Raw genomic sequence first — 8,311 nt, forward strand, 5'->3', positions numbered from 1 at the left:
GCAATGTTTTATGGCCACTATGCAAATGTAATTTATATGGCGCTTGATGTGTTACCCCATGCAGCCATATTGTACCTAAGGGGGTGAGGTTACCTCAAGCCGCGTCTGTGCGGCTTTTTTCTCTCATCCACCTCCATTTACCACTCCTCTGTACATGTGTGTGTGTAAATGGAAATTAATAAATCAAACCAAATCAAGCTCACTTGAGAAATTTACTGGTGCTTGTTGCTTGAGGAATATACATGACGAATCTGTTTGGCGAACTGACACAGGCTGCTCGGCCCAATTTTTTTAGTGAAGTATGCCTGCTGGACCGCATATCTGCAGCCAGAAAGAAGTCGAAGCGTCAATGACTAGTAGTATGGGACATATTGAAGATATCGAAATTCACCCAGTGGAGGGTCAGAAATCAAGTGAAAGTATATGCAAGGCTTGTGGTGCTTTCTTTATGAATGTTTGCGATTGGATTGGAGCAAACTTAATTTAGCCTGCAAGGTTCTCTTTTATGTACCGACGAAGCGAATAGTTATCCGTTTGTATAAATAAATAACGCTGGATCGAGACATGGTGAGACAGAAGCTGCTTGAATTTTCCTTTCGTAGGCAATCTAAGCTGCGGTGTAGTAGCTCGAGAATACTTTAGCCATTCCAGTTGGCGCTGTAAAAAAATGCTTTATGGTTTTAATTCGAAGTTGTAGTGAACTGATGGGTTTCGCAAACATAGCGTGCCTCGCCATATGGACAGTCGATTGCTACCGTTACGTGATCAGGGGTGTGCCATATTGTCGATAAAGGCTACTGAGGGCCAATATGAAATATTTCATGACTTTCAATTGAGTGGCTCTCGATCTTAACAATAAAACTTTTCTCTCAGGTGATTGCTACTATGGTGTTTGTGAATTAACTATGTAAATACTCTACATGACGCGCCGTCGTGTTAGCAGCCATGAGCGATTCGTTTTTTGAAGGCTTGTTTCAGAGGGGGGTGAAAGTAGCAGCAAACTTTTCATAAGAAATGCGCGCCTAACTATTTTTTTACGCATTAATGAAAGGCCATATTTGAATAGAACAACACACCAGAGTAATAGGAATCATGATGACAGCTTCGCTGGGCAGTGTCTTTCTAACATCGGATAACATGTTGACGCCAATTACCAAATTTTTCTTCCACGTAAAATGCAATGCCTCTCATAGCTAAATACTAAAGGAATGTTAAGTGTTTAGCGAAGCATCATACAGAACTTCGCGCGTTGAATTTGCAGATATTGTTTTTTTAGTCAATATTTACCGATAGACGCGGCGCATATATGCACTGCTAAACCTAGTAGACCCCTTTAACGCTACTTAGCTTGCGATATCTAACCCGCAAAGTTTCTCGACTCACACGCTTTTGAAGAAGAAACTGTGGTTAAGGTATGGCAGCTGAAAGAAGCAGACGTATTCTTCAACATGTACGGCTCGAGCCACCCATACCCCAAGCATACACGAAGGGAACGAGTACGCGCGGCAGCCGAGCGAGCCGGAGCGAGCGGAGTCCTGGCCGTGACGTCACTCGCGAGAGGGCGCCACTCCTAATTCTGCAGGCGAAAGTTGACAATTTTGGGCTCTATTCTCGACATGCATGGCGGCTGCACGGCCACCATTATCCGCCATGTTTGCTCTCTGATTGGCTGTGGAGAGCTCACGTGCCATAAAATTTGTGCCGGGAAACGGAAGTTTTGCGAAATGCCATTTTGCGTTTTCATCAAGATGACGAAACGTGACGTGGAGCTGCAAATATTATGGACTAATACATTTTTTTGGTCCTTCGCAGATATATTGCCATGTTAGTGCTTCAAAAAGAATGTGAGTGGTAGCGTGCAGAAGCCAGTGCAATGCATCTGCAATTGCGCGAATATGTGGGGGCGATCCAAGATATGCGCCATGCCAGCTTGCTGATTGGCTGAAGGAATATCTCATGAGGAGCGTCACAGGAAGGGCTGTTTCGTAAACGTCATTTTGACGATGCTTGACGTTGCGCTGGGCCGCCATTGCTGAGATTTTCCGCCATAATTTTTGCTGCGACGAGCCGCGCGAATTATGCTAATGGGAAGCCATATGCAATGGCAGCCGAGAGGAATGCGTATCGCCACATTTTCCCCGTCGTTTGCCACCACGAAAATCTTTTGTTCATAACGCGTGCTCATAGTATTTGCATCGCTCTCGGGTGGTGTTGGCATTTGTGTTTGGGGCCATCATTTTTTAAAAGAACGCGTTTATACGAAATAATATTGGTTGAACATAGCAAACTTTCGGCAATGTTGTCCACTTTTCACTGCTGCATTTGTATTGTAATCAAGATTAATGCCTTTTCGCACAATCACAAGTTATGACAACGGCCTCTTTCTAATTTATAAAAAGAAATGTACGCAAGGCGGCGCCTTGAAGTTTCCTCCCGCGGTGCGAGTAACCAGCGAAATGAACAAGAGATGGCAGCGCCGGCGCTTGCGTCGCTCTAGTCGATATCTCTGGCGTGCGCAACGCTATCGGTGATATTTGGCCGTTTCTCAGCCAGCCGAGTCGGGCTGAGTCACTTGCGTTTCACAAAATAGCGATAACGTGACCTAGAACGTGCGCGCATCACCACTGATAGGTCGCGTATGTTGTCTCAAGCAAGAAAACAAGCGCGTTGGCGCCAACATGCGATGACTCATTCCATTTTCCAGGGACACGCATCCTAGCTATTGAAGCAGACGATGGCTTGTACGCAGCAGACGACGGAAGCGAGAAGCATTTTCGACGGAATAATCATAGGCTTTGATATAGCTGCTTTATTTTTACTGCGGAGGAAAACTGTTTTGCTTTACCGATAACGCTATATTCAGTGCCTTCATTTCAGTTTCTTAGGCAAAACGTCAAGTTGGTGTCACGTTACGTAAGCAAAACTGGTCCACCAGCGCCATTTTGTTTGCGTCGCGCGTACTACATTTACAGTGGCTACAAGGGGGAAGTGTGAGGAGCGCGCCCGGGCAGGCGAAGCGCTTTGGAAGGAAAGGGGCAGATGGCGCTGCAGCGCGCATACACGTCAGATTCTTCGGCTGCAGCGTTGGTAAACGCGTGTTTTATACGCGGCGGACGCAGTTTTTCTTTCGTCATGTTTCCATGGCTCTCACTATATTACAGAAATCGGTTCTGCTGGACACTTGGTTGTACAAGAGAGCCGGAAATATTACTGAGTTAATTCCAAATTGAGCAGAATGTCAAGAGAAAGCAGACCTACCGTTTCCATGTTGGATCGCCCAACAGCGTAGATTATTTCGCGACGGGTTGATTTCTGCTGTACTCGGACAAAGCACCACATGTTCAAATGCGCAAAATTTCTGAATAAAGCTTTATTTTGCTAAGCTGCTCTGGTAGCGGCAAAATAAAATGATTTCCTGGTACTTGGGAGTGAAACCTCTTCCAAACAGTCCTTAGGTAACCCGCCTCAGTTTCAAGTGCTTCTTTTTTTCCCGCGATGATTCCCTCTCTTTGTTAAGGGATTTCATGTAGAAATGAAGGCGTGTTAGCAGGAAAAACTTGGTGATGTGGTTGGTAATACTCAGCCCATGAAGTTCACAGCCAATCAAGACATTGTTCTTCCTGAGACAGCATGTCAGCTGATCAAGGCTGTCATAGTGCAGTTGGTTGTTGCTAAACCACATAGAAAAGGTGAGTTCTAACGCCTCTACAAACGAGAAAAGTTCGTGGGATGGGTAGAGCAGACCACCTTTGTCACAAAATTTGGTAAATGTCGAGAGTTCTTTGTTAGCATTCTCCGGATTCACGAGAAGCTGATCAAAACAGTCTTTGCAGTGAGTTTTCAGGATGGTCTTTCGTGCAACATACCCTGCAATGTAAAACACCAGGCGGCTGTCGCTCGTTTTTTCATTGTACACATGGTCAGAGAGAAGCTCAGATTTCTGGAGCCTTTGTGAAGCATCTTCTATCTGTCCTCTGTCAAGAAGTTCATCCACTTCACCGCCTGCTTCCTTCTCACCCAGCAAAAACTGCAGGGTGCCTCCTTCACAGTTTCCGCTGCTCGGCGCTTTCACTAAGTTATAAAAACTTAGGCAATTAACAGTGATGAGGAACTGGGTTGCGTTGGGGTGGTCATTACAGCCGGAAAACTGACGTATGACGCCAAACAGTTTTTCCAGGCTATCCTGACAAAGGCGGCTTGTCAGCAAGTACTTGTACCCAAGCTTGTCATGGACATACTTTAACAGATCTAATGTTGCATGGAGGGTAACCCTCAGTCCTTCAGCTGTGCTTGCTGACAAAAAACCTACTCTGGAAGGTGCCAAGGATCTTTCCCATTTGTTAAGGTACTCGATGAAATCTTTGATGTTTTTCTCTTGAATGGACCCAAGTCTTAGAGCTTCGGATGGAATACGTGCTGTCATCGCCTCTATTAGCTTGGCCATTGTGCTGACAAATGCCTCAGTTGCTGCTGGGTCACCCCAATTCCTTTGAATTTCATTCTTGTAAAAGAAAAGGCCACGAACGACTTCTGAGCTGAAAAGTTGGAATGCTAAGTTCACCCTCATTTTCTCAAAATTATTGGGCTTCACGTGGCATGCACTAATTTTTGGCATGACCTTGAGGGTGACTGCACATTTATCTTCCTCGTGTGCCACCCTGATGTGCTCAATGTAGGCAGCACCATCCGGAGTTTTGTAGAAGCACTTCAGGAAACCGTTCCTTACGCATTTTATCAAGTGGGGAAAATCTGACATAAAAAAAAGACGTCTTTCTTTATCAACAGGATGAGCAACCGACGACTTCACACAGCTCGAGGAACCAGATATTCCAAATATGCGCCACATAGAGCGGTTCCATGAAGCGCCATCAGCTGTCACAAAATCAACCTTCAGGCCAGCTTTTTCGGCAAGAATCACAGCTTCTAGGACGATTTTCGACAACAGAGCTGCCTTCACATTGCCCCTTGAGGCAAAAACACCAAGTATTTGATGCCAAGAACCGCTTAGAGGTTGAAACATGACCACTAGACCGTGATCACAAGGCACATGTTTCTCACTTTCGGGGGTGAATTTTCCTAAGTCCACAAGTCCCTCAATCTTTCCCCCTCCAACTACACTGAAACACTCCGACAGTTTCATCTCATCTATTATCAGGCCACCGTGGCACCTGAATTCATCCATGGTCTTCGTTTTCTTGCCAATCCCTGCAAGCACAAGGGAGTTGAAGCCAAACCCGCTCTTATACTTCCGCATATATGTCTTCAAGCAGGTTCTGTTCGGGAGTGTTAGTATTCCCTCTCTTCTGACGTGCTCGTAGAGTCTTGGACTCTTCATGCGCATTATAATGCACTCGAGTAGCCAATCTGGGTTGTATTTCATCCCTCTCAGTGATTTGCGACGAGCTGCCTGAAAACACTGCAGTACCGCGAGCCTTTGCTTAGGTGGAAGAGCTTTTAATCTGTCTTCCAGGACGCTCTCTTCCAGTTCTACACTCTGCCTCTCAAGATCCTTGATGGTTTGTGTGTAGACTGACAACTTGGCCTTGAGTCGCCGAACAGTTTGCGTTTGAAGTTTTTTCTTCCTTGAGAGTCTGGGAGCTGAATTCTGGCTACGACGCTTTTTTGATCGCTGGTTCAAAAGAGCTTTTCTTAGATGCTTGCACATCACACATGGCCTACTGTCATGCGCTACACCACGACACTTTATGCTTGAAATGATTGCGTCAAAAAAGTGAAATTTCTTGCTTCCCAACGCAAACGGAAATTCATCGACTGTGCCGGCTCCAACACAGACTTCCATGCTGTCGACCTCTTTCAAAAGAGATGTAGGATCGGTGGATGACAGCCCCGACTGGCGCACTCCCTTTAAAAAAACATCTTGTTTCACACAGTTCGCTTCTTGTGAAAACACAACCAGCTTGCTTGCATATAGGACCCGTTTATCCTTCCCTGGTTTGCACACACTGTAAGCCACAGTCAACGGCGAAGGGTTCAACGTGTGCATGCCCCACGAACACGACGGTAAAGTGAGGTCCTGAAACGAAGCTGTGCAGTACGGAACCTCCTCGAAGCCCACACTCACAGAAACGGCACTGTCTTCTGCACATTTCTTCTTGGCTGGAGCTGTGGGTTCAGGCTTTGCGGGCCGCTTCCTGTCAGGCGGCAGTTGCTTCGATAAATACTTTGGTAGGTTTGGGAAAAGCGTGGGCACAGCTCCAGGAAGCAACAGAGGCCTGCTTCTTTCGATTCGGACGAGCTCTCCATTCACTGTGTGCTCAAAGTACCTTGAAATGTACCTTGTGTCGAAATGAAGCTCGCACACCGCAGAGTTCTTCTCGAGTTGTTTGTCAGCACGCGGTATAGCCCGCTGCCACTGCGCCAACGCCAGTTCATTCTTGGGTACACCAAACAGCGACAGTTTCATCTTGCACGATTTGTAGCCAGTAGTGCACCCAGGCACAAAACAGTGGCTCTGTTTTCTGGGCATCACCACACATACAGCGCACAAGAAATAACTCACACAACTGCCGGCAAAGCCGAGAGAAACACGTGCAGCACAGCTCACGCCAGCGTATGCCACCGCGCCTTGCCCATCGACTGACGTGCAAACGTCGTCGAGCGCCGCCTGTCGGATCCTCCTCAAAGGCCTCAGTGGACCGCATACGGCGAGCGGCGCGCTGCTCACACTTCCCCCTTGTAGCCACTGTACTACATTCTAGCCACTGTACGCGTACGTCACGCACCGAAGAAAATGGCGGAATGTCCAGAATAGCGCCCTTTGTCAAGGTGGAGGCGGCCCAGGCCGCGCAGTTAGTAAGGACCGTGGCCGAGCTTGAGGCAGAAAAAGAAAGGAGCGCCGAACTGGAAAGGCGGCTCGACGCGCTGGAGACGCGGGCAGCGGAGAAGGTCGAGTCAGGTCAACAAAGTGTTGGCAAAAACTCGGAAAGTAGGGCAGACCCTACAGGCGAAGTGGGAGGCAGGGAGCCAAAGCAAGCCGTCGTCAGCTCGCCGTTGGTGAAACGGCGTAGTTATAGTGAAGCTGCACAACGCGCCCCGAGTGAGGCGACGCTGCAGTCACAGGGGTGCCAGCGGGCGCAAAGGGAGGGGCAGCAGGCACAGGCTGCAGTCGAACGGTTTGCACGTAGGAGGGTCCTGGTGATAGGGGACTCCAATGTGGGGAGGGCCGAACAGGGAGTGATGGCGAGAGTGAAGGCGGACGGGCGAGTACAGGTGGAGGTGCAAGCGGGCAAGGGTATGGCGGAAGCAATGACCAAGGCGCGGGAAGTAGTTGGAGTCAGCACGGAGAGCGACAGCTTGGTCATTATGCATTCTGGGCTCAATGACGTGCTTAAGGGGAGAAGCCAGGACCTTGAGAGGCACATTGAGACTGGGCTGAGTAAGCTTAGAGAGGCCTCCGGGAGGGTGCATGTGACCATATGCACTATCCCAGAGGTCCAGGGCCAGGCTTACCAGGTAGAAAGGAGGGTGGTTGAAGCCAATCGGGTCATTATAGGAGTCTGAGCGGACGACTCGGGTACAGCGTGATGGAGGTCAACAGGGACGTGTACGGAACCGGCTTCCGGCCTTTTGTGCAGGATGGTATTCACTACAGTGGTGCCACTGGCAAAAGGATAGGGGGCAGGATGGGTCGCCAGGCAACAGCTTTTTTAGGGGGACCCAGAGCCCTGATAGAAGCAGTGTAGGCGTGGACGATTCGAGGCAGGAGCCACAAACACGCGAACATCGGCACTGTAGGAGAGGTGACAGGAATAAGCGCAAGAGCCAAATTAAGTCAGACATAGGGTTCATTAACATGCAAGGTGGCAGAAATAGGCTAAAATGGGAGGAAATCGAAGAACAACTAAGGCAGGAGAACTTAATGGTTTATGGGTTTGTAGAGACACATCTTAGGGACATGGAACAACCGCCCTGTAACCCTGATTATGCATGGGAATACTGCAACAGAGTGCAGGGTAGCAGAAAGGGTGGGGGAATTCGAGCATTCATTCATAAAAATACAAATTGGCAAAGGGTCAAACAGGAATGCATGGAGCATTTATGGCTAGAAGGAAAAGTAGCAGGGGCGAAAGCACTTCTAGGCTTTGTATACCTTTGGACAGGATCAAATGCTAAAGAGGAAAACAAAAAAATGTTGGACTGTATAGCAGCGGACATCAATGAGCTGGGAAAAGGATGTGAAGTAATTGTATTAGGAGACATGAATGCGCATGTTGAAGATATGGATGGGCACACAGACTCCACAGGTAACATGCTGCTGGATATGTGTGAGAGGCTTAACTTAGTTGTCTGT

General features: G+C 48.0%; 1 pseudogene; it reads left to right on the forward strand.

The window, feature by feature from the left end:
• The first annotated feature begins 3,586 nt into the window (after positions 1-3,586).
• Positions 3,587-7,703, forward strand: LOC135907119 (uncharacterized; annotated as a pseudogene).
• The last annotated feature ends 608 nt before the right edge of the window (positions 7,704-8,311 follow it).

Source organism: Dermacentor albipictus, chromosome 7 (assembly GCF_038994185.2).
Source record: "Dermacentor albipictus isolate Rhodes 1998 colony chromosome 7, USDA_Dalb.pri_finalv2, whole genome shotgun sequence".
Taxonomy (NCBI): Eukaryota; Metazoa; Arthropoda; class Arachnida; order Ixodida; family Ixodidae; genus Dermacentor; species Dermacentor albipictus.